Here is a 26,622-nt window from a genome sequence, read left to right as displayed (position 1 = left end):
TCTCACACTGTGCTCTCCCATCCCCCATCCCACACTGTGCTCTACCATCCCCATCTCACACTGTGCTCTCCCATCCCCCATCTCACACTGTGCTCTCCCGTCCCCCATTCCACACTGTGCTCTCCCATCCCCCATCCCACACTGTGCTCTCCCATCCCCCATCCCACACTGTGCTCTCCCATCCCCCATCTCACACTGTGCTCTCCCATCCCTCATCCCACTCTGTGCTCTCCCTTCCCCCAGCTCACACTGTGCTCTCCTATCCATCATTCCACACTGTGCTCTCCCGTCCCCCAGCCCACACTGTGATCTCCTATCCCCATCCCACACTGTGCTCTCCCATCCCCCATCTCACACTGTGCTCTCCCATCCCCCTCTCACACTGTGCTCTCCCTTCCCCCATCTCACACTGTGCTCTTCCATCCCCCATCTCACACTGTGCTCTCCCATCCTCCATCTCACACTGTGCTCTCCCATCCCCCATCCCACACTGTGCTCTCCCATCCCCCATCCCTCAAGGTGCTCTCCCATCCCCCATCCCACACGGTGCTCTCCCATCCCCCATCCCACACTGTGCTCTCATATCCCCATTCCACATTGTGCTCTTATATCCCCCATCCCATAATGTGCTCTCATATCTCCCATCCCACACTGTGCTTTCATATCCCCCATCCCACACGGTGCTCTCATATCTCCCATCCCACACGGTGCTCTCATATCCCCCATCCCACACGGTGCTCTCCCATCCCCCATCTCACACTGTGCTCTCCCATCCCCCATTCCACGCTGTGCTCTCCCATCCCCCATCCCACACTGTGCTCTCCCATCCCCCATCCCTCACTGTGCTCTCCCATCCCCCATCTCACACTGTGCTCTCCCATCCCCCATCCCACACTGTGCTCTCCCATCCCCCATCCCTCACTGTGCTCTCCCATCCCCCATCTCACACTGTGCTCTCCCATCCCTCATCCCACACTGTGCTCTCCCATCCCCCAGCTCACACTGTGCTCTTCTATCCACCATCCCACACTGTGCTCTCCCATCCCCCAGCCCACACTGTGTTCTCCCATCCCCATCCCACACTGTGCTCTCCCATCCCCCATCTCACACTGTGCTCTCCCATCCCCCTCTCACACTGTGCTCTCCCATCCCCCATCTCACACTGTGCTCTCCCATCCCCATCTCACACTGTGCTCTCCCATCCTCCATCTCACACTGTGCACTCCCATCCCCCATCCCACACTGTGCTCTCCCATCCCCCATCTCACACTGTGCTCTCCCATCTCCCATCCCACACGGTGCTCTCCCATCCCCCATCCCACACGGTGCTCTCCCATCCCCCATCCCACACTGTGCTCTCATATCCCATCCCACATTGTGCTCTTATATCCCCCATCCCATAATGTGCTCTCATATCTCCCAACCCACACTGTGCTTTCATATCCCCCATCCCACACGGTGCTCTCATATCTCCCATCCCACACTGTGCTCTCATATCCCCCATCCCACACGGTGCTCTCCCATCCCCCTTCCCATACGGTGCTCTCCCATCCCCCATCCCACACTTTGCTCTCATATCCCCCATCCCACATTGTGCTCCCCCATCTGACACTATTCTCTCTCATACCTCATCCCACAATATGCCCTCCTATCCCACATTGTGATCCCCCATCCCACACTTTGCCCTCCCACTGCCCAGGGTTGATGCTAGATCCAAGATGGAGAAAGGACCTCTGAAGTCACGTGACTGCTGTAGCAGGGCCGGACCATGTTACTATCCATGTGGGCACAGGGGGGAATATAAACCTGTGGTGAGCGTAGCGAGCAACCATGCAAGAAGCGTGGTGAGTAAAAATTTTTGGCCCCCCATTTTGAATCTTGCCCCCCCTTTTCTTGTGGGTCATGTGGATGTGATGTCAGAGGTCCAGTAAAGCACCTCATTCTAAACCTCCCACACTGTGCACTACTATCCCCCATCTCACACTGTGCTCTCCTATCCCCCATTCCACACTGTGCTCTCCCATCCCCCATCCCACACTGTGCTCTCCCATCCCCATCTCACACCGTGCTCTCCCATCCCCATCTCACACTGTGCTCTCCCATCCCCCATCTCACACTGTGCTCTCCCATCCCCCATCCCACACTGTGCTCTCCTATCCCCCATCCCACACTGTGCTCTCCCATCCCCCATCCCACACTGTGCTCTCCCATCCCCATCTCACACTGTGCTCTCCCATCCCCCATCCCACACTGTGCTCTCCCATCCCCCATCCCACACTGTGATCTCCCATCCACCATCCCACACTGTGCTCTCCTATCCCCCATCCCACACTGTGCTCTCCTATCCCCCATCCCACACTGTGCTCTCCTATCCCCCATCTCACACTGTGCTCACCTATCCCCCATCCCACACTGTGCTCTCCAATTCCCCATCCCACACTGTGCTCTCCCATCTCACACTGTGCTCTCCTATCCCCCATCTCACACTGTGCTCTCCTATCCCCCATCCCACACTGTGCTCTCCAATTCCCCATCCCACACTGTGCTCTCCCTTCTCACACTGTGCTCTCCTATCCCCCATCCCACACTGTGCTCTCCTATCCCCCATCCCACACTGTGCTCTCCCATCTCAAACTGTGCTCTCATATCCCCCATCTCACACTGTGCTCTCCCATCCCCCATCCCACACTGTGCTCTCATATCCCCCATCTCACACTGTGCTCTCCCATCCCCCATCCCACACTGTGCTCTCCCATCCCCCACCTCACACTGTGCTCTCCCATCCCCCACCTCACACTGTGCTCTCCCATCCCCCACCTCACGCTGTGCTCTCCCATCCCCCACCTCACACTGTGCTCTCCCATCCCCCATCCCAAACTGTGCTTTCCCATCCCCCATCTCACACTGTGCTCTCCCATCCCCCACCTCACACTGTGCTCTCCCATCTCCCATCCCACACTGTGCTTTCCCATCCCCCATCCCACACTGTGCTCTCCCATCCCCCACCTCACACTGTGCTCTCCCATCCCCCACCTCACACTGTGCTCTCCCATCCCCCACCTCACACTGTGCTCTCCCATCCCCCATCTCACACTGTGCTCTCCCATCCCCCATCCCACTCTGTGCTTTCCCATAACCCATCTCACACTGTGCTCTCCCATCCCCCATCTCACACAGTGCTCTCTCATCCCCCATCCCACACTGTGCTTTCCCATCCCCATCCCACACTGTGCTCTCCCATCCCCCACTGTGCTCTCCCATCCCCCACCTCACACTGTGCTCTCCCATCCCCCACCTCACACTGTGCTCTCCCATCCCCATCTCACTCTGTGCTCTCCTATCCCCCATCCCACACGGTGCTCTCCCATCCCCCATCCCACACTGTGCTCTCCCATCCCCACCTCACACTGTGCTCTCCCATCCCCCATCTCACACTGTGCTCTCCCATCCCCCACCTCACACTGTGCTCTCCCATCCCCCATCCCACACTGTGCTCTCCCATCCCCCATCCCACACTGTGCTCTCCCATCCCCACCTCACACTGTGCTCTACCATCATCCATCTCACACTGTGATCTCCCATCTCCCTTCCCACACTGTGCTCTCCCATCCCCATCTCACACTGTGCTCTCCCATCCCCCACCTCACACTGTGCTCTCCCATCCCCCATCCCATACTGTGCTCTCCCATCCCCCATTCCTCACTGTGCTCTCCTATACCCATCCCACACTGTGCTCTTCCATCCCTCATCCCACACTGTGCTCTCCCTCCCCCATCCCACTCTGTGCTCTCCCATCCCCCACTGTGCTCTCCCATCCCCCATTCTACACTGGGCTCTCCCATCCCCCATTCCTAACTGTGCTTTCCTATCCCCCTTCCCACACTGTGCTCTTCCATCCCCTGTCTCACACTGTTCTCTCCCATCCCCCATCCCACACGGTACTCTCCCATCCCCCACCTCACACTGTGCTCTCCTATCCCCCATCTCACACTGTGTTCTCCTATCCACCATCCCACACTGTGCTCTCCCATCTCCTATCTGACACTGTGCTCTCCCGTCCCCCATCCCACATGGTGCTCTCCCATCCCCATCCCACACTGTGATCTCCCATCCCCCATCCCACACTGTGCTCTCCCATCCCCCATCTCACACTGTGCTCTTCCATCCCCATCCCACACTGTGCTCTCCCATCCCCCATCCCACAATGTGCTCTCCCATCCCCCACTGTGCTCCCATCCCCCACCTCACACTGTGCTCTCCCATCCCCCACCTCACACTGTGCTCTCCCATCCCCATCCCACACTGTGCTTTCCTATCCCCCATCCCACACGGTGCTCTCCCATCCCCCATCCCACACTGTGATCTCCCATCCCCCATCCCACACTGTGCTCTCCCATCCCCCATCCCACACTGTGCTCTCCCATCCCCCATTCCTCACTGTGCTCTCCTATTCCCATCCCACACTGTGCTCTTCCATCCCTCATCCCACACTGTGCTCTCCCTTTCCCATCCCACACTGTGCTCTCCCATCCCCCACTGTGCTCTCCCATCCCCCATTCCTAACTGTGCTCTCCCATCCCCCATTCCTAACTGTGCTCTCCTATCCCCCATCCCACACTGTGCTCTTCCATCCCCTGTCTCACACTGTGCTCTCCCATCCCCCATCCCACACGGTACTCTCCCATCCCCCACCTCACACTGTGCTCTCCTATCCCCCATCTCACACTGTGTTCTCCTATCCACCATCCCACACTGTGCTCTCCCATCTCCTATCTGACACTGTGCGCTCCCGTCCCCCATCCCACACGGTGCTCTCCCATCCCCCATCCCACACTGTGATCTCCCATCCCCCATCCCACACTGTGCTCTCCCATCCCCCATCTCACACTGTGCTCTCCCATCCCCATCCCACACTGTGCTCTCCCATCCCCCATCCCACACTGTGCTCTCCCATCCCCCACTGTGCTCTCCCATCCCCCACCTCACACTGTGCTCTCCCATCCCCCACCTCACACTGTGCTCTCCCATCCCCATCCCACACTGTGCTTTCCTATCCCCCATCCCACACGGTGCTCTCCCATCCCCCATCCCACACTGTGATCTCCCATCCCCCCTCCCACACTGTGCTCTCCCGTCCCCATCTCACACTGTGCTCTCCTATTCCCCATCCCACACTGTGCTCTCCCATCCCCATCTCACACTGTGCTCTCCTATCACCCATCCCACACTGTGCTCTCCCATCCCCCATTCCACACTGTGCTCTCCCATCCCCCATCTCACACTGTGCTCTCCTATCCCCATCCCACACTGTGCTCTCCTATCCCCCATCCCACACTGTGCTCTCCTATCCCCCATTCCACACTGTGCTCTCCTATCCCCCATCCCACACTGTGCTCTCCCATCCCCCATCCCACACTGTGCTCTCCCATCTCACACTGTGCTCTCATATCCCCCATCTCACACTGTGCTCTCCCATCCCCATCCCTCACTGTGCCCTACCATCCCCCATCACACACTGTACTCTCCCATCCACCATCCCACACTGTGCTCTCATATCCCCCATCTCACACTGTGCTCTCCTATCCCCTTCTCACACTGTGCTCTCCCATCCCCCACCTCACACTGTGCTCTCCCATCCCCCATCCTACACTGTGCTCTCCCATCCCCGATCCCACACTGTGCTCTCCCATCCCCCATCCCATACTGTGCTCTCCCATCCCCCATCCCACACGGTGCTCTCCCATCCCCTTCCCACATGGTGCACTCCCATCCCCCACCTCACACTGTGCTCTCCCATCCCCCATTCCACACTGTGCTCTCCCATCCCCCACCTCACACTGTTCTCTCATATCCCCCATCCCACTCTGTGCTCTCCCATCCCCCATCTCACACTGTGCTCTCCCATCCCCCATCCCACACTGTGCTCCCCCATCCCCCATCCCACACTGTGCTCTCCCATCCCACACGGTGCTCTCCCATCCCCATCCCACACGGTGCTCTCCCATCCCCCATCCCACGCAGTGCTCTTCCATCCCCCATCCCACACTCTGCTCTCATATCCCCCATCCCCCATTGTTCTCTCATATCCCCCATCGCACACTGTGCTCTCCCATCCCCCATCCCACACAGTGCTCTCCCATCCACCATCCCACACTGTGATCTCCCATCCCCCATCCCACACTGTGCTCTCCCATCCCCCATCTCACACTGTGCTCTCCCATCCCCCATCCCACACTGTGCTCTCCCATCCCCATCCCACACTGTGCTCTCCCATCCCCCATCCCACACTGTGCTCTCCCATCCCCCATCTCACACTGTGCTCTCCCATCCCCATCTCACACTGTGCTCTTCCATCCCCCACCTCACACTGTGCTCTCCCATCCCCCATCCCACACGGTGCTCTCCCATCCCCCATCCCAAACGGTGCTCTCCCATCCCCCATCCCACACTGTGCTCTCATATCCCCCATCCCACATTGTGCTCTCATATCCCCCATCCCACACTGTGCTCTCCCATCCCCCATCTCACACTGTGCTCTCCCATCCCCCATCCCACACGGTGCTCTCCCATCCCCCATCCCACACTGTGCTCTCCCATCCCCCATCTCACACTGTGCTCTCCCATCCCCATCTCACATTGTGCTCTCCCATTCCCCATCTCACACTGTGCTCTCCCATCCCCCATCTCACACTGTGCTCTCCCGACCCCCACCTCACACTGTGCTCTCATATCCCCCATCCCACACGGTGCTCTCCCATCCCCCATCTCACACTGTGCTCTCCCATCCCCCATCTCACACTGTGCCCACCCATCCCCCTCCTCGCACTGTGCTCTCCCATCCCCATCTCACACTGTGCTCTCCCATCCCCCATCTCACACTGTGCTCTCCCATCCCCCATCTCACACTGTGCTCTCCCATCCCCATCCCACACTGTGCTCTCCCGTCCCCCATCCCACACTGTGCTCTCCCGTCCCCCATCCCACACTGTGCTCTCCCATCCCCCATCTCACACTGTGCTCTCATATTCCCCATCCCACACTGTGCTCTCCCATCTCACACTGTGCTCTCCCATCCCCATCCCACACTGTGCTCTTCCATCCCCCATCCCACACTGTTCTCTCCCATCCCCCATCCCACACTGCGCTCTCCCATCCCCCATCTCACACTGTGCTCTCCCATCCCCCATCTCACACTGTGCTCTCCCATCCCCCACTGTGTTATCCCATCCCACACTCTGCTCCCATCCTCTCTCTCAAATTGACCTCTTCCATCCATTACTGTGCTATGCCATCCCCTGTCCCACACTGTTCTCCCATCCCCCATTGTGCTTACCCAACCCCATCACACATTTTGTGTTTCCCCCCTCCCCCCAGGCTGCACCTGCTGGAGCTTCCTGGGCAACGTCTTCTGCTGAATCCTTCACCGTCCTGACTGCTGCTGCTGGGTGGGACTATAGAGGCAGAGGTGGAGGCGGGGCTGCCTGACGACCGCTTCTACAGTATCTCTCAGCCAGTGATCTGAGGAGACAGTTTAACTTACATCAGACTCCTCGGATCACTGGCTGAGAGATCTGGGGAGTCATTAGGCAGTAGCCCCACCCCCACTACAGTGCTCTGCTGAGCTTCTCCAAGCCCTGGAGTAACAACAGTAAGTAAGTAAGTGACACAGATTGGGCCGGCCCTGCTGCTATATGTAATATAATGTACAGTCAGGTGCATAAATATTGGGACATTGCCAGAATTTTCATATTTTGGCCTCTAGTCACCACCACAATGGCTTTGAAATGAAACAAACAAGATGTGCTTTACCTGCAGACTTTCAGATTTAATTTGAGGGTAATTACATCCAAATCAGGTGGCAGATGGCAGCCTGCCCCCCCTTCCCCAGTGAAGCCGCCACTGGACTTGCTGTTGCCTCGGGGCCCGCTGCTGTTGTACCCCTGGGCCCCCCTGTCGCCGGGCCTGTGCACAATGTCATGAAAATGTCATAAACAACCGAATATAATATTTTTGTGTAAACAAAAACTGGTCATGTCTGTAAAAGGAACATAAAGATGTACTGTATATACATTTTGCTCAAGGTAAAAAAAGCAAAACAAATGTACATAACTTATCTTGTTCTTCTACAATTACAGATTCTCTCCAAAACTTCATATATTAATTTCCAAAACCAAAAAGAATTTTCTATAAAAGAAATCCACTTTCATTTGATACTATGACAGTGACTATTATTATTAGTATTATAGTTTATTTTCCAGTAGGTTGTGCACTGTTTTAATAAAACACATTTGCTATGTGGGGGGTGTACAGTGATGATGTTCAGGATATCTCAGACACACATCAGCCCAAACTGACAGGGAAAAATCTATATACTGTATGTAACACTGAATGCTGATGAAAATGATGATGTCATCACGTTAGGGTGGTCTGAATTCTGGCCCCTCCCACCAGTGTCAGTAATGCACAGGACAGAGGGGTCAATTCAGACCCGGACGCTAAGCTGCGCTCTCTCGCTGCTGTCAGGGTCCGGGAATGGAAATTCCGCGATCGCACTGTCTGGTGTAAGGACGCCCTCTATGTCTTAGAGAGCAACGGCAGAGTGAGCATACGCCGGTATAAAGACGCCCACTTCTCTTACTTAGCACACGTCATCTCCAGGAAGTGTGTGATTAATCAGAACCATCGAGAGCCATCAGAGCAGCACGCAGCGCTTGAGGTAGACCCTACCCAACCGCAAGCACTGCGATCACTGCAGGCTGAAATCTAACCAGGTGACGTGTACAATGCTAATTATGCACACCATTAAAACTCAATTTTGACGCCCAGACACGCCTGCAGCACCACTCCCCCGTACACAAGCACCTTCCCCTGTTACCACCCACAAACGGCACTGTCACTCAAAGTAGCGTCCAGTCTGTGTACAACAAGCGCATGATTCCCGATCGCAGTGACTGGTTTGCGCACTGCGATGTAGAAGCATGCGCAGACGGGCGACAATCGCCCATAGCGAGCGATCGCGGCTTAGCATCCGGGTCTGAATCTGGCCCAGAGTGAGTGGGCTGTGATAGAGAGATATGGATAGGGAGAAAGTCTTGGGTGGGAAAGAAAGAGACAAGGAGGGGAGAGAGAGGTGGGGACAGCAGATAGAAGGGAGAGAGAGAGAGGACGAGAGTAGAGAGAGTGGACCTCATTCAGAGTCGGTCGCAAGCGACTCGATGTTTTGGTCCTGCGCATGCGCAGCGGCCGCACTGCGCATGCGCAAGCCCCAGCTCGCCCCGTTTTGTAGGCGGGGCGGGGGGGTGGTTACACAAACGGAGGCGTTCCTGACGGAACGCTTGCCGTTTTGTGGGCGGCCGCACTGACATCAGCAGTGATGTCAGTGGGGAGCTTCCTGTTCAATCAGAGCAGGAAGCTCCCTGGGGCTTGCGGGTTGCCGAGACCCAACCTTAGGGTCTCGTCACAAGCCCCGATGGTCGCGATGGTCTTGACCATAGCGACCATCAACCTGGTCGGTCGCTAAGCTGTGGGTGGTAACCCACAGCTTAGCTAGCGACCAGGAGGCCGCACAGAAAAAAAAGAAGCGGCCGCCCTCATTCAGAGAGAGAGATCGCTTCTTGCAACCGCCTCTGAATGAGGGCCAGTGTGTGTGTGGGGGATAAATGGAGAGAGAGATGTTTTATCTTGTATGGCGCCATATTTTCCCCTGTCGGCATATTTTCCCCTGCCTTGAATATTACACCTACTAAATTTGGTGGCACTCCGCCTACTGTAATAGTTAGAGCTACAGTCAGCTCTGAATAGGGAAACTTTCATTATGATCACGTTGTATATGTAATATTCCAAAAGACCAGCAATTAGAGGTTTTTGTTTTTTTTAGCAATAACAGTCAACATCTCGTAGACTTATTACTTGTGCTCTGTTTTTTATCCCCATCACAGATTCCGCATTATTCAGCAAACATTTTATTATTTGGCTTTGCAAAATAAAACGTTTACCCATATTCACTTGGGAAGAAACTTTTGTACAGGAAATCTGAAGCGCTTATGAAAAAGTTTTTTGTTACTTTAAACTTCGGTGAATATCCCAATAAAATGTGAAGTTTTCCTTTCTGCGTTACAGAAGCAACAAAGGATTATTGATTTCTCCTGCTTGTGGTTTAGTCATTAGAGTTTATTGTGATAGCGCCTAGTGGCTGATTCCTCAGGTGACAAGTTATCGCTGCGGCACAGGGCTCCTGAGGAGAAGGTCTGATTACACTATGCCAGTGATAGATCACTATGGGGCTGAGGAACATCTTACTTAGATAAGGGCTGTCAGGTTGCAGGTGGAGAAACCGGCGACTTCTTGGAGAATTCACTGAAAATAAAAAATTGAAGTTAAATATAACAGGAAAGTTCTCTATTTCTGCATTCTAAAAATAATGGTGCCTTATCCGAGGATACAAGTGCAATGTTCTGTTGTGATACTTTATTTTATATTTTGCACAGATGAAAAACCAGTGCCGCTCCCACAAGGAGGGTTGTGCGACCAGTGCCACCAGCCAGGGTGCAAGGCTGAGGGTACAACACTGTCACTGTCCTAGTGACACTGGGCCTGATTCAGACCCGGACGCTATTTGCTGGCTAAAAGGGGCAGGCTATTTAAATCATGTGCTCGCACTGCGTCGCGTAAAGCCGCCCACTAAGTAATAGCGAGCGGCCGCACTATGCGCTCGCACCTGTATAAAGACGCCCCTTTGCCACTCGCAACACACGTCATCTCTGGCAGTTGTAGGATTAATCGGGAACATCGAGAGCCATCGGAGCTGCTCGCAGCGCTTGTGGTTGCCTTTTCCCACCACAACATTGCGAGCAGTTCAGGCTAAAATACAAACCAGTCACGTGTGTAATGACGCTACTTTGCTAATTATGCACACCCATTAAACGCCGTTCTGATGGTCGGGCACGCCTGCGTTCGCATATCCACACCCCCGTTTTCAAGCACCTTCCCCTGTTACCACCCACAAACGGCACTATCTGTTACTCAAAATAGCGGCCCGACTGCGGGCTACAGGCGAGCACTTTCCCAGCGCTATGACTGGTTCGCGCAAGCGCATTGCGACTCATACGCATGCGCAGATTGCAAAAAATCGCTCAATGCGAGTGCAGCATAGCGTCTGGGTCTGAATCAGGCCCACTGTTCTCTGGCCTGTGGATGCCTGGAGCAGCACCTTGTAACCTTTAGTGGTGCTTGGTGGCGCATCTGTAGGATGCGCCCTGTGCCCTGGTCCCCGGATTCTGACCATTCCCCTCTATGTGACATCATGGCATCATATGTTCTGGGGTGGAGGGATGGTGAGGGAAGGCACAGGGCACAGAAGTACCCTTTTACAGCCCTGGCTCTGTATACGGGTAAATATACGCATTATTTGTACATTCATCTTTGGAGCAATATATGCCCAATATACTTTGCTTCAAGGCCCAAGTCAGACCTGCTCGCTAGGCTGCGTTCGCACGTAGCCTGACGATGTTTGCAATGTGCGCATGTGTATAAGATGCAGTGCGCGTGCGCAAACCAGTCCATGCAATCGCGCACTGATCGCCCCTTGAACATAGACGCCTCGCTAGAATGAGTGACAGGATGATCCGTTTGAGGGTGGTGATAGAGGTTGGGTCGATGGAAACGGGGGTGTGGTGGAGCGAACGTAGGCGTGTCTGTGCATCTGAACGCCGTTTCAGAGGCGTGCATAATTAAGACGCAGCGTCATAATACACATCACATGGCTGAATTACACACTGAAGCACTCGCAGGGTTTGCGGTAGGGTATGGTCAGCCACAAGTGCTGCGTAATGGTCCGATGTTACCCATTGTTGTATACACTTCCTGGAGATGACGTGTATTACTAAGGGAAAGTGGGCATCTTAAGACAGGCTGGTGGGCGTCTAAATACACACCGCGATCGCACGGCAAGACATAGTGGGCGTGCTAATACCTTGCCCTGTGATCGCGAGATTTGAATACTTTGACAGCTGCGTGCGAATGCATCTAGCGAGCAGGTCTGAATCGGGCCCCATATGTCTCTCACAGCTGTAATCACATATTTTGTTTCTCTCTACAATACGTGGGCATAACCTGCTGCTGTCATCTTACTGCCCAAGTTTCTGACAAGCAAGATCCTATTAGTTATAAAAAATCGGCATTACTGATCCCGGCTCTGTATAGTAATGACATCCTCAATATTCACTGACAGTGTTTCAAGTGGACGACAGACAAATCCAAATATTGACATAGCAAAATTATATAGATTGCTTTAATACTGTAGACAACAGCGGCGATATCAGTCACAGCTAATTAGGGTATTCTAATCACAGCCAAATGGACAGGAGCCGCCAGCTGGAAACCTGATTACTGGAGAGCACCTTGAACTTTAGAACATAATGGAAAGTGGCTAAGCATAATATTAGGAAACTCCTTCAGTGATTACATTTATAATAAAATGAATGTGTGCACCTTTTATGCTTCTGACCATGAAGAATACAAATGATCTTTAAGAATTCTTCAGTGTATCATTTGAATGTGACAGAGCAGATTATACTGCGGATCTTCGCTGACACCTTTCTGTGGCCTTCATTACACTGTTACTGGCTGCTGGGAATGTCTGGAATTCTGTGAATACTCATAGAATATGATAATACTAAATGTGACCTCCGCCATCACGTCCCGTGAAACCTCTGTGCTTGCCCCTTATCTTGGTATCACAGTTGGAGATATGAATAGATAAACGATCTGTGACTATAGATCTAGAAACATTTTATTCTATATATGTTCTTACGGTACAACATGTTCTTTCAGGGAAGATGATGGGCAGAGGCTACAGGTGCAGAATTTTGAACTCTTAGAAACAAGGAATAATGCTGGTATTGTTTGGAAACATAAAAAGCCCAGTTTCTGATCTGCATAGGCTGAAAGTTTGACTTGTTGTAGCTTATTCTCAGGCAGAATATATTGGAGTTTGCTGGGTACATGTGCTATGTATTACCTCTGCTATGCGTGAACACATGAAAGTAAGTGACACAAAGTTTAGCTAACAGCTGTTATGTGAATTACTATTACTATTTTTTATATTTGGGATACAAATGTGTCCTCCTCAAACACTGTGGCTTCAGCCGTGCCAAGCAGCCAGATAGGGGAGCAGCCACAGTAGTCTCCTATGCCTGTGGGGGGAGTGATCACACTGATTGTGCCCCCCACTGGCTATGTGCTAGGCTGAGGGGCTCACAGCACCCCCCCTCCCCAGCGCGAGTGGAGCTGCAAAATTGTTGTTGTTTTTTTCCTAAGGGGGCGTGGCCACTCCTCCAGCGATTAGGCCACACCCACGCGCCTCTCATCGGTGACCTGGTGGCACAGAGCGTCTTTTTTGCTCAAAATGTGCATCTTATTCATACAAATAAAACTAGAAGCGAAAAAAACAACATTGCTGGCTTGCACCATTCAATTTGATGTGCGACAGTTGTGTGCGAATGAGTCTGAATCTGTTTGCGAAGTGCCACGATGCGAGCAGCCGCTGCTTTTTCTCATGCCAGCTACCTTGCGCTTCATCTGCAATTTTTTTTGTGTAGAACTAATTCCTGTGAGGTTAAAATTGCGGCCCGGCGTCTGTAGTACATTGTGGGCCTCATTCAGCAAGGATCGCAATTGCAAAGCTGCACGCAAGCAATCATGCAAATGTGGCAGGAGGTGTACGACACTCACCTGCTGCATTTGCGATCCCAGCACTGTGACAGAGGTGGTAGTGCTGGGATCACCATCATGACCATCGGTGGTCGATGGTCACACCGGTGGGAGGTGCCGGGTGGCCGGACAGCTGAGTAAGCCCGGCAGACTGCGTATCTCCACATAGTCTCTGGGCTGGCCACTCCGAGAAAACTAGGTGGACACGCCCCATTTCTGAGAACGCCGTCCGACCTCACCCCTGCACCACCCCTTAAATGCCTCTACCTGCCAATCAGGCAGAGGCATACAAGAGCTAGCGTGCATGTTAGCAGGACCCATTCTGTACACTCGCAGATTGGGTCCTGCGCATGCGTAGATTCCCTATAATTGGGAATCTGTGTTCACTTGCGTGCACTGCTGAATTAGCCCCTGTGAGTGGTATTTCGTTGCGTCCCTCCAATGTAGCAGCCGTGCAGGATACCTTCAGCACAAGCCTTACCTTCTCTGGTGGTCCCTCCATCCCCAGCCATTATGGGGCTAGCATTCCTGCAGTCTATGGCTGTGCTGTGTGAGAGCAGCACAGAAAGATTGGTCAGTCGGAGCATAGGTAAGGAAAGGTAAAGAATGATTGGTTTTGAGCAGATTATTTGGTTTTATTATATGGATGAAGGGGTTAAGGCTTTTAATGGGATTAATTAGGATTAAGGGGTTCTTTTGATAAACTGAGGAAGGTAATTGATGGGTTAACGAATATGCATTAAATTCATTGATCATGTGAGGCTAAATTAACAATGTTTGTAAAGGGTCCATTAATGTTGAATGTGTGGAACAGTACTACAATGATGCTGAATGTGTTATTGATTTTTGCGCAGGGGTTCATTATTGATGAGGATAAAATATTGTATGGCATTCAGTGGTTTGTACTCTGTATTATATTGCTCACTAGCTTGCTCTCTGTAGTGTATTGTGGCCACTAAGATACTCACTGAAATTCTATGGTGGTCACTAGGATAATTTCTGCATTGTATGGTGGTCACTAGGATGCTCTCCGTATTATCTGGAATTCACCTTGATGTTCTCTGTATTGTATGATGTCACTGTGATGTGTTCTGTATTGCGTGGTGGTCACTGTGATGTTCTCTGTTTTATATGGTGGTCTGCAGGATGCTCTCTGTATTGTATAACAGTTCTTGGAATTATTTATATTATATGTCGGTCAGTTACATGCTGTCATTTGTATGGTCATTTGGATGCTCTGTACCAGTGCCCGGTGGTCACTTTGGTGATATCTGTATTGTATGATGGCCATTAGGATGCTCTCTGTATTGTATATCAGTCACAGGGATGCTCTCTGTACTGTGTGTCATTAGTGTGCTCTAAATTTTGTACAGGTAGGCAGAGGCGATAGTTTAAAAGTTATGCCTACATGCGGCCATTTTCATAACTTATTCCAGGGCCACAATCCAAACCTGGGTGTAATATAAATAAAATGTATGTTTTCACATTTTTGCTATATATTTCCCAGGATATTACATATAAAGTGGAATGTACAAGACATTGGCTGCTTTAGTGTTCTTACCTTTCTACATTAAAAGCTTACAGGTCGGCTTCATAAGTATCATTTATTTCTCTTTAAAAATGTAACATTGTGTTTTAATTAGAGTAGAGTGAATTTTACATTTGTAGCATTAAATAGCTAAAGCTACTGTTTATAAACAAATCTTATTACAGGTGTCAGATGTAATGCAACACGGTATAAGTTCTGGCTACAAAGACAATTCATACACAACACTATCCATTAGGGAATCCTCAACCATCAATATGAGAAGCAGAGATCTCTATCACTGAACGTTCTGTCTCACCTGATCTAGGAGCTGTCCCAGGGTAGCATTTACTGAAGGTCACCAAAACACCTGACACAGATACCCAACAAGGAACATCTGTAATTGAATGTCAGTAACCATTTCATTGCTGGCTGGATAGATCATTAATTGGCAACATCTCACAAAATGAAATAAATAAATCCAGTTCATTTGAGAAGCTGTTTGCCATAGGCCAAGCATAGTCTCTGACAACCGAGGATAAATGGGAACCCATTAGGTGATAATTCAGTGTCACCAGATCCCTGAGTATACAGCCTTCCTGGGTACTCTGAAGTCACTATGTACGTACTCTGAGCTTGCTAAAATATGTTTTTTTTTCTTGACATAAAGCAAACGAAACAAATCATAATAGAAGAAAATGACTACTTACATTGCATTCTATAAATTCAGGAAAAACATAATTACTAAAGACTATACAGTAGTGTGTTGACTTGTAACAGTTTGCAAATTGCAGCGTGATATTAAGACCCTGAGATTATAGACCCCCAATATGTTATTTCGACAAAATAAAACAAAAAGTAGAAATCTTGACATTTTCTGACCCTGAGTAGATATTAAATTGAAGACCATTATTCAGGCTTTATTATTAATTATTATAGACAGTTGTTTATAAGGGAATAGTGCTAATTTCTATATAAACTTATACACACAGGAAGGCAGAACCCCCATTCTCAGCAGTACTCCATGTGATTGAATGTTATCAGTTTAGGCTTCAGCACATTGAATAAATGTCTGTCACCATGTTTCTGTTGATTTTTTTATTGTATTACTCATTAAATTTTATTACATTTTTAGTATTAAAGTACATGTAGGACTCATATATCAATCAGGATTCACAAGATCTAACCAATTTATCTGATAAAGGCTGTGCTAAAGTTGAAATGTTTTCCATGGCTGGCTCTTATATCCTCTATAGCAGTGATTCCCAACCTCGGTCCTCAAGACACACTAACAGTCCTGGTTTTAGTGATATCCATGTTAAAGCACAGATGGTTACATCAAAATAACTGAGGTACTAATTAAGTCACCTGTGCTCAAGTATGGATATCCTTAAAACCTGGACTGTTAGTGTGCCTTGAGGACCATGGTGGGGAACCCCTGCTCTATAATATGGTCCATGTACTGTTGTCATATCTGTAAATAAATAAAAAAAATAGTTATATTCATTTATTTTATGAACTGAACAAAATGGCAAAGTTTATATCATTGGTGTCCAATTGGCATCCATAGATCACCGGGTGGGTAAGCCAGCCTGCTATGTATTATGCAGGCTTGCCTACCCTCCCGATTTGGCCGGGAGCCTCCCGATTTTCGGGTGCCACTCCCGGCCCCCCGGAAAGGCAGGCAAGCCTCCCGGAAGTCTCACACCCTCCCCACCTCCCCCCTGAAAAAAACAGAAATCCCCGCAGCGGGGGGCCCGGTGACGCGATTCGCGCAGAATCGCGTCATCATGGCCCCGCCCCCTGCTTCACAATGCCAAAAATCACGGCATTGTGAAGAGGGGGCGGAGTCACGATGACGCGATCGTGCGGCTCCGCCCCCAGTGTGACCCAAAATGGCCGCCCCGCGGCTCCGCCCACAATGGCCGGCCCCGCCCCCGCTATTAGCCGACAATCAGCTCCCTCCCGGAAGGCTGGAGCTGATTGTCGGCAAGTATGGTATTATGTACTATGTAACACTACAGGCATTTCCTTAAGCCATGCTCTATATGAGCTATGACTTAGAAAGTATGGCAATATATAGCTGAGTAATTACAATACACATAACTACAGATGAGTGGGTTCGGCTTTAGAAAAAACAGGGACATTGGGCACTTTGTGTCTGTAAATAAAACACCATTAGGAGGCTGGAGTACTCTGTGTGTACACTGTGTTGTGTCTGTTACCCTTTAAATACAAAAAAAAAGTTATTTGGAGCAGTGACCTACTGTTTGTGTCACTTGTTCCGCAGTTGGTGTGCACTTGCTTAAACTTGTGTGTGTTCACCGAACTTCAGGCAGGCAGTGATACAGTGTTTAACAACACTAACGGTCAGTAGGTCCAGGCAGGGCCACCATCTTGATATCTGCGCAGTGCGTTGCAGTTGGTGTGCACTTGCTTAAACTTGTGTGTGTTCACCGAACTTCAGGCAGGCAGTGATACAGTGTTTAACAACACTAACGGTCAGTAGTTCCAGGCAGGGCCACCATCTTGATATCTGCGCAGTGCGTTGCAGTTGGTGTGTACTTGCTTAAACTTGTGTGTGTTCAGCGAATATCAGGAAGGCAGTGATACAGTGTTTAACAACACTAATGGTCAGTAGGTCCAGGGGCACTGTGTTAATAATATCAGCACTGTGAGTCGATATGGATCATGACAAAGGCGTATTAAGAGAGGAGGGGCCTGTGTGCATTCCCCCTCCTCTCTCCCCGGTGATGCATCTGATTGCCGACCGCAGCATCAGTAGACTCTGTGCCCAGAGTCTAATGTGCAAGATCAAGTTCCCAGGGAAATTGCGCGGCCACCATTTGCCCGGTCATTTCATCACTGCACATGCGCAAACACCAGAAAAATGGCCGCAGCTGCAATTTTCCGGCGTTTTGTGCAGGGCTGAGACACCCGATGCGTTATAGATATGACGCCCCTGATCATGACAATCAATCAATAGAACAGCAGGAGCAAATACTAAGTACATTATGACGATACTAGTCCTTCATCATCTATTAAAGACGGTGTTCAAGGGCATAGAGGATTTAAGTCAGGGCATCTGAAAACAAAACAATATTCTACATTGCTAAAGAAAAAAACATCACCTCTAGTAAAGGGAAAGTTTACTGCAGAAAAACATAAAATCACCAACATGCCATACACCACATGCAGAGGCAAGGAAAGGCTCAGGCCTTGGCCTTTATTTGTGAGTGGTGGTTCTGCAAGTGGTGTCAGTCAGGCATCTTCTTCTGCTTTACATGACAATACAAGACCTTCTCACTTAGAGACTAGAAGGTGTAAACAAAAAAATCAGGAAAATCAGGAAAATCAGTGCTGAAAAAAACACTATGGCAGAAGAACAAACTGTATGTTCAGAAATGTCACAAATCCCTGATAAGAGTCTAAGGTGTCCAGGAGTGCTATGTGTGAGCCTGATTTTTCTGATACTGTACTCTTAGAGAAGCCTCCTTCCACCATTTCTGCTCCCTCTGCAAATGTGGGTATAAGCGCACAAGTAAAAATGCTGACATAGAAATTGAGGCTGCTACTGTGGAAGTGCAACAGGTTGAGGGGATATTTGTGTAGCTGAGGCCAGCACTAAGCATGTTGATGATAAGGATGTTGTTTGTGATATTTAGGCACCAGTGGAAGTAGTTCTTACATGTGATAAGAAGAAGGCCATTTTCATGACTGGCCGTAAGACCTAAAAATTCACCTCTTATGTGTGGAATTATTTTTACCCAAATCCTGACAACATTTTTCAAGCCATCTATAGCATTTGTAAAGCCAAAGTTCTTAGAGGTACAAATGGCATGTAATACAGTCCCTTTAATAACTGGGAGGAAAATAATTTAATTTGGTGGCCCTTTTACAAACTTGCTTAAGATTCCCAACCACCAGTGTGTACTCAGAAAAAGTTTTCAGCACAGCTGGGAACCTCGTTAGTGATTGGCATAGGAGGCTACTTCCTCAAAATATTAAAAAGATGATGATCATCAAAATGAACTATAAATTCCATGAGGAAGACCTTTACCGCCCATTATTTCAAAGTACAGAGACTACTGTAATGGTGGATCCCAGCGCGCTTGAGTTAATATTGTATGAAGATGATGTTAATACTGATGAGGGTGAGGAGGAGGATGAGAATCAGAGCTGCAACTAGACGCTTTGGTGCCCTGGGCCAGAAGAGCACTGGTGCCCCCCCCCACCCCCCCTCACTTTTTCAAATAGATACATAAGATACATAAGATGTGCTCTTGGAAAAGGGGTGTAGCCTCATGGGGAAGGGGCAGGAAAAATCTGATTTGTCCCGTATGATGATGAAGTGGTACCGATCCTGTTTTACTACCGTTACCCAGGTGTCACTGCCAAATACAGTGTGAATCCAATTGAGCAGTATAACACACCAGCTCTAGATGTATTAGAGTGCTGCAGCAGGATGTAATCAGAACAGCAGTGCACAAGCCTGGAGCCAGCAGTGTAGATCATCGACTGAAGTTATAGAAAGAGTAATGCTAGTAGTGTATATCCAGCAAATATAATGTACCCTGTGCCGGCAGTGGAACTCACCGACTAGAGTACTCAAGGTGTGCTGGTAACAACTGGGTCAGGAATCTGCTGTGTTCAGGGCTGCAATTGGAAATTGTGGAGCAGATAGCTGTGTGTGTTAAATAAAAGAGGACGTGACTGAAGGTGCTTGTGGAAGTGGCCAGATGGATGGAGAGGGAGTCGGTAAGGGAGGAGATAGAGGAGGCCAGGAGATGCCGGGGATAAAAGAAGAGAAGGTAACAAGTGAGAATGAGGCACATGTTGCCCAACCCTAGTTACGGCCCTGATGAGAATTATGACATCTTGCCACTGTAGAGAATTGATCATTGACAGCTGCCTTTAGCCGATCATTAACAACACTGTTAGCTGCCTTAAGGCCATTGGTAGCTTCTTTTGAGGGGGCCCAAACCAACCAACCACTTCAGCAACAAAGTGTCAGTCCCTGTCACTGTAGTGATTGAAGTGATTGGTCCACTGACATGCATGTCCAGTGGTAGAACTAGAGAGTGGTGAGCACAGGTGCAAGAATATGCTTTGGGCCCCCCTATGCAGTGCCCCCAGTAGTGGTCCCCCTCTGCAGTGTCCCCAGTAGTGCTCCTTATACAGTGCCCTCATTAGTGCCCCTTATACAGTGTCCCTAGTAGTGTCCCATATACAGTGCGTCCAGTAGTGGTCCCCCTATCCAGTGCCTCTAGTAGTGGTCCCCCTTATGCAGTGCCCCCAGTAGTGCCCCTTACATAGGCAAACGCAGTGGGGGTTTCCGTCTGCCTGGAAACCCCCCTTCCAAGCCCACACCATGACCACAATAGAAATAGTAATGTAATAGAATTTTACTAGTGCTGCATGTTCTTCTCAGTATCACAAATGAAATAATTAGCACCACCTGTGGATCTTTTAACATGTATCAGTCAGTAATAAATAACCTGTGCATCAACTAGGAGATCTGGAAAACATGCACTGTTAGGGATATGCTGCTATAGAGCCCAATATGTACATATATGTCCAGGGCAGTGCTAGGTTCTTCTGCTGCTCCTTGAGACTCCCGACTTGCTCTAATACTCTGGAATGGTGCCCACATCTAAAATAAAAACATTCAGCTCAGACAGGATCGCCCTACTGCCGCATATAATGGCTTCTGTGATTGCTGGTCCTGTATATGCTGGAATTATGACACACAATACACATTGTATGATGCATATTAAAGCTGGTTAAATGATAATTATACCCTCTTCATGGACTGGCCACACCCACTCTAAATTCAGGCATTTGGAAACCCCCCTCTAGAAATCCTGCATTTTCCACTGCCTTATACAGTGCCCCCAGTAGTGTCCCATATACAGTGCCCCCAGTAGTGTCCCATATACAGTGCCCCCAGTAGTGTCCCATATACAGTGCCTTGAGTAGTGGTCCCTCCTATGCAGTGCCCCCAGTAGTGTCCCATATACAGTGCCTCCAGTAGTGGTCCCCCTTATGCAGTGCCTCCAGTAGTGGTCCCCCCTATGAAGTGCCCCCAGTAGTGTCCCATATACAGTGCCCCCAGTAGTGGTCCCCCCTATGCAGTGCCCCCAGTAGTGTCCCATATACAGTGCTTCCAGTAGTGGTCCCCCCAATGCAGTGCCCCCAGTAGTGTCCCATATTCTGGTGGCGGTGTGTTTGTTACTGTGTAGTGTGAAACGCTCTCACTGTCGTCCGCACTATACTTAAATACTGTGGGGCCCAGGGGACACTGGCGGTGCTGTCGGATTCAGGTGGCTATCGGCCCCTGCACCACAGCGGGCCCCAGTGCAAGGCACTGGCTGCAACGCTGCCAGTTCCGCCACTGTGCATGTCCTGTTTAACATAAGAGTGGGTGGGAGGGCCCAAGGACAGTTCCATTGTGCACCACTTTTCTTTGCATTATAATTTTCCTGCATGATTTACCATTCAAACCTGTCTCTCTATTTGTTTTCCAGCTACTCATTCATAGAGGTTTTGTACAATGCATTATTAATATTTATTCCTACAGGCCAACATACTTTACAGCGACTTATAATTAGAATGACCCTATACACACATATTTCTAACAGTTGGTTCCAGAGAAGTGCTCCAAGTCTAAAACATTCCCAATTGTTAATGACTCAGCTCCTTTTACTCCGTCTGCTATTTTCAACTATCTTTAGTCTTTTAAGCACTCGCAGCCCTATTACAAGTTTAATGAGATCCAAGCCATTTACTGTCCAACTTCTTATGCAAGAGGAGTTTTGTTCTGTCGGCCCTGAGCCAATGTATTAGAACTCACCGTGTATGAATTATTGGTTTTGAAAGCTAACATAAGAAAAATTCTTCATAAAATATGTACAGCTTCATCACAGGGCTGGCGTTAGTTTATACTCTGTACTGTGCCGAAATATGACACAATCTTATATTATTTTATCAAAATCACAATGGTCTACATTATCAGTATATAGTAGAGAGATGTGCGGACCCCCTTGGTTTGGTTTTGGTTCTAATTCATCATCATGTTTGGTTTTGCCAAAAAACACCCTCAAGTGTTTCAGTTCGGATTCGGTGTTGGTTTGGTTTTGGATTCCTTTAAAATCGATAATATTCGAATAATCATGTACTTTAGACCTGTTTACATGCAATCCAAAAATCCAAGTTTGCTTTTAAATCCGAGTTCTGAACGTACAGCAGACCCGAGCCTGGACTCGGAACCCAAAAGTGATTCAGAACTGGTATTCGATTAGACTCGGAACCCTTAAGTTTGGGTGTGTTCATATTTCATGAAAACCGAACCGCACATCTCTAGTATTTTCTTGCCGGAATGCCGGGAGCCTCTCTAAAATCAGCTGTCGCTACCGGCACCCCACAAGAGTAGGCAAGTCTTCCGGAATAACGGACGGCCCCCCGCAAACCCCCCCCCACTCAATTGCAGCGAAACTGGGTGAGCCACGATGATGCGATCATGTTGGCACGCCCCCGTTCCCCTACCTAAACTGCCCCCACCCTCCCTGCTGCATTGGCCTGGCAGTCCCCCCGTAATGCTGGTAATATTGGCATGATAAAGGGGAGGGCGGGGCCGCGATGACGCCTATCATGCGGACACGCCCCCACTCCACCCACTTCAGCCGCCCCCACCGTCCCTGCTGCACCGACCTTACCAATAATGTTGGTAAGATTGTTACAGAGCGGTTGTCTCAGTCCTTGCACATTCGGCGCGCGGATGTGCAGCAGGGAAGGAGTTTGCATAAAGTCACAGACAGCAACAGACTCTACTGTGCGTGTTCGCAGGCGATGCAGGATCAGGATTCAGCCCCGCCATCCTCTGTGTGCTTTACTGATGTTTAGGTGTTTAATTGTGAAGATTATTAAATATTGATGTAGCAGTTTAATGACTTCGCTAAATGTACCTTCGATGTTGATTTATAGAACAGCACTTCCCCAATGATTTACACACTGCGCTGGTTTCCTTATCTAAGTCTTCCTCCTGCCTGCCCCGCGGCACAATATGTAGATCTTGCCACGAGTAACCTATCTCATGTGTGTTGTTACAGTAGATTAGAAGCTGATGGCTGCCTGAATAACAGACAATCTCAGGGAACATAAGTGTCTGATGACGGTTTATATTTATTTTTCTGGTCTCTTTGCAGATCCCTGTCAAAGCATGAAATACCATTTAACTTCTCATCTGGGCCAGGAAAATAAAGCTCCTCTGAAAATAAGCGACTCACCAGTAAGTTATTTTGCCCTGCCTACTCACAGCGAAATATAATCCTCCCACTCTGAAAAATATCTTTCCTGCTGAAAAAGGGAAAAAAAAAATGTGGGTGTAACGAATTCATACTGAGTCCACAGAAGTAAACAGTAGACTTTATATTAAAGGCACACTATGCCTGTTTTCCATGTGTTTTTGTGTAATATAAATGTTGGATATTGATGTATAATGCCATAACTGCCATTTGTCTGTTCTAATTCTTGCTGACTGGATATGGGCAAAAACAGGGGCAATGTGCTGCAGGTGATCTTCCAAAATTGCCACTGAACCGTCAGCGTCAAATAAGTAGGCCAGAGAGGACTTCAGTCACTGGGACATGACCCACTATCTTCTGGAACATGGTAGCGTTATGAGCGCTAGATAATAGTGGTACCTGTAAAGAAAATGTTTACAGCCCTTTTGAGCAATGTGCGTGGGAGCCGGTATCGTGATTGCAAGTCCGGGTTGTTCAAAATCCTGTGAACTTTCCCTATCTTACCCTACTTGCGGTCTATCCAGTTCTCCGCTGTTAGAGTGTTCGGGAGCGCCTGGCCACGATTGCCCGCTGATGTTGACGTCACACTGATTCCCAGAAGCTGATACAGGTGTTCCCGTCTGTCCCTCTGTCTTCCAATGAATTTCATGCCTCAGTCTTGAAAACAGGACCCATTAGAGAACCATCTGCATGATGGGGCTGTGTGCAAGTTTTCCTTAGTTCTGTCTTCTGAGGGGATGTAGTCAGGAAGCCGACGGGCGAAATGCCGACCACCGTCTTCCCGACTGTGCAATCCTGAAAGGGGACTAAAGATAGGCGTCGACATCCCAACGCCTATCACTATCCCTATGCCGGGAGCCCGACGCCTGGCATACCGAATGAAGGTAAGCCGAGCAGCGGGCGCGGACAGCCGCAGGGTGGGAGGGTTAGGTTAGGGGCTCCCGGGGGGGACTTAGGGTTAGGCACCTCCCCCAGGAGGGCTAGGGTTAGGCTAGGGGAAGGGATGGTTAGGGTTAGGCACCCCCGGGGGGAGGTTAGGGTTAGGCACCCCCCCGGGAGAGTTAAGATTAGGCTGCGGGGACGTGGGGGGTTTAGATTTAGGCACTTACAAGGGAGGGTTAGGGTTAGGAGGGGTTAGGGTTAGGCACTAGGGGGGGGAGGTTAGGGTTAGGCACCCCTAAGGGAGGGTTAGGGAGGGGAGGGTTATGTTAGTTACTTTACTTACCTGTCGGGATCTTTCCTGCTGCCAGTCTTCAGGCATCGGGATTGGAACCGCCGGACATAGGTCCGGTGGTCGTTCATACCGATCCCCTTCTGAGATTATGCAGGATACCTAAATAACAACTGTATCTGCCAAACATCCATAAAGGGATATTTTTTATTGTGGTAACATGTTCTTTATTGGTGCTTCATACCCAATTGTGCCTATTACTTCCCCCTCCATTCTTGCCCCTATATTCTTTCCATCTCCACCTATTCCTCCAGTCTCCCCCATTTCCTGCCCCTACTTTATAGCTATTTGATATGTGACACCTGTATATCTGTATGCGACTGAGTCTCTCAATCAGCATTTGCAGTGCTATGATGCCTCGGGTGCAGCTTTTTTCCACACCAAGGGCCTGATTCAGACCCGTTCGCTATATGCGTGCGCTCGCAAGCGGCCCGATGTTATGCGCATACTTCATTCTGTGTGTGCGCGAACTACTCACTGCGATCGCATACCGCTCGCTCACCCTGCAAAGACAGCCCAGGGTAATGAGTGAAAGAAGAGGCCGTTTGTGGGTGGTAACAGGGGCAGGACACTAATAACGGGGGGTTGGAGATGCGAACGCAGGCGTGCCAGAGTGTTTCAACACCGTTTTAAAGGTGTGCATAATTAACAGCCAGCGTCATAGTACACGTCAGCAGCCATTTTTTTTACACTGATTTCCTCGCAGTGCTTGCTGTAGGGTAAAGCTACCTCAAGCACTGCGTTCACATCCAATGGTGCTCGATGTATCAATGTTTTAATACACTTCCTGGAGATGACGTGTTGCTGGTGGGCGGCTCTGCCTGTGAGATTGGGCATACGCTCAGACAAAGTGGCCGCTCACTAAGACATGGTGGGCGCGCTTATGCCTTGGCAAGCGATCGCTTCCCGTGGCGTCACTTTGACAAATTTGCATACACATCCAGCGAGCGTACGCAGATAGCGAACGGGTCTGAATCAGGCCCCAAGTTCCATTTTCAGTCTTAGATGCACACAGATACACAAGTGTCGCATATCAAATTAATCAGCACAGTCTCATGGTGCGTCCTAGTTGTATCGTGTTGTGACTTTTAGACAAATTTTTGGGCAAAAATAGACGCAACACAGACACGGAACTCTAGCATTCTCACTGGATGAGGAGACCACTCACAGCAGGCATATCGCTCTGTATGGCATAGAGAAGCTAGGGGGGAGGATGCATCAATGTCAGAAATGCGGTCAAACCCCCGAAAATGCAGCTTTCTGGGGTTTGACTGCATTTCTCATATGCACCAAGCTCCAAAATGCGATATATTCCCGGGGCTTGGATGTGGTGGGCAACGCCATCTTTAGATGACATTGCCCAATAGAAGCCTATGGGATTCTATTCACGGCTACCCCCTGGGAGCGATCCAATCCCAGCACCCCCCCGAGGCACGTATCATTTTGCACATGTGCAGAAGGATGCCAGAAGGACTTCTCACTCGCAAAGGACAGCTCTTACCAGGAGAGCTGTCCTTTGCGTTGTTCATCATGCATACTGACATAACTACAGTAAATACCTACTCTTTTTCCTCATCTCTGGGAGAAGCCCAGAGAGGAGATACAGTTGACCACTTTGGGGTCAGTGATGGGCACTCATGTCATTAGGCCCAGCCGTGAAATGGCAAAACGCTAGGGATCAACTCACTCTTCCGGGGGTGCGAGGGACAACCTGAAAAATCGTGAGTTTCCCGCACCTTCCAGGAGAATAGGTATGTATGATCCAGGTAACAGCAAGTGAAAAGGAGACACTTATTGTTTTTTTTCCCTTTCTTTACCTCCACTCACCTAATGTCGGGGCAAGGCTTGACAAA

At 49.7% G+C, this 26,622-nt stretch overlaps 1 protein-coding gene across 3 annotated transcripts in view; it reads left to right on the top strand.

Annotated features, from left to right (window-relative positions):
- The window catches only part of GULP1 (GULP PTB domain containing engulfment adaptor 1), a 366,994-nt gene that overhangs the window by 142,002 nt on the left and 198,370 nt on the right, over positions 1-26,622 (top strand). For all 3 annotated transcript variants that reach the window (XM_088466954.1, XM_088466947.1, XM_088466948.1), the window contains exon 2: positions 23,440-23,522. The gene's annotated coding sequence lies outside the window, so the exon portion shown is untranslated. The remainder of the gene's footprint in view (positions 1-23,439; positions 23,523-26,622) is intronic.

Source organism: Taudactylus pleione, unplaced genomic scaffold (assembly GCF_031769625.1).
Source record: "Taudactylus pleione unplaced genomic scaffold, aTauple2 ptg000067l, whole genome shotgun sequence".
NCBI classification, from domain to species: domain Eukaryota; kingdom Metazoa; phylum Chordata; class Amphibia; order Anura; family Myobatrachidae; genus Taudactylus; species Taudactylus pleione.
This window is presented reverse-complemented; position numbering and strand designations above follow the sequence as displayed.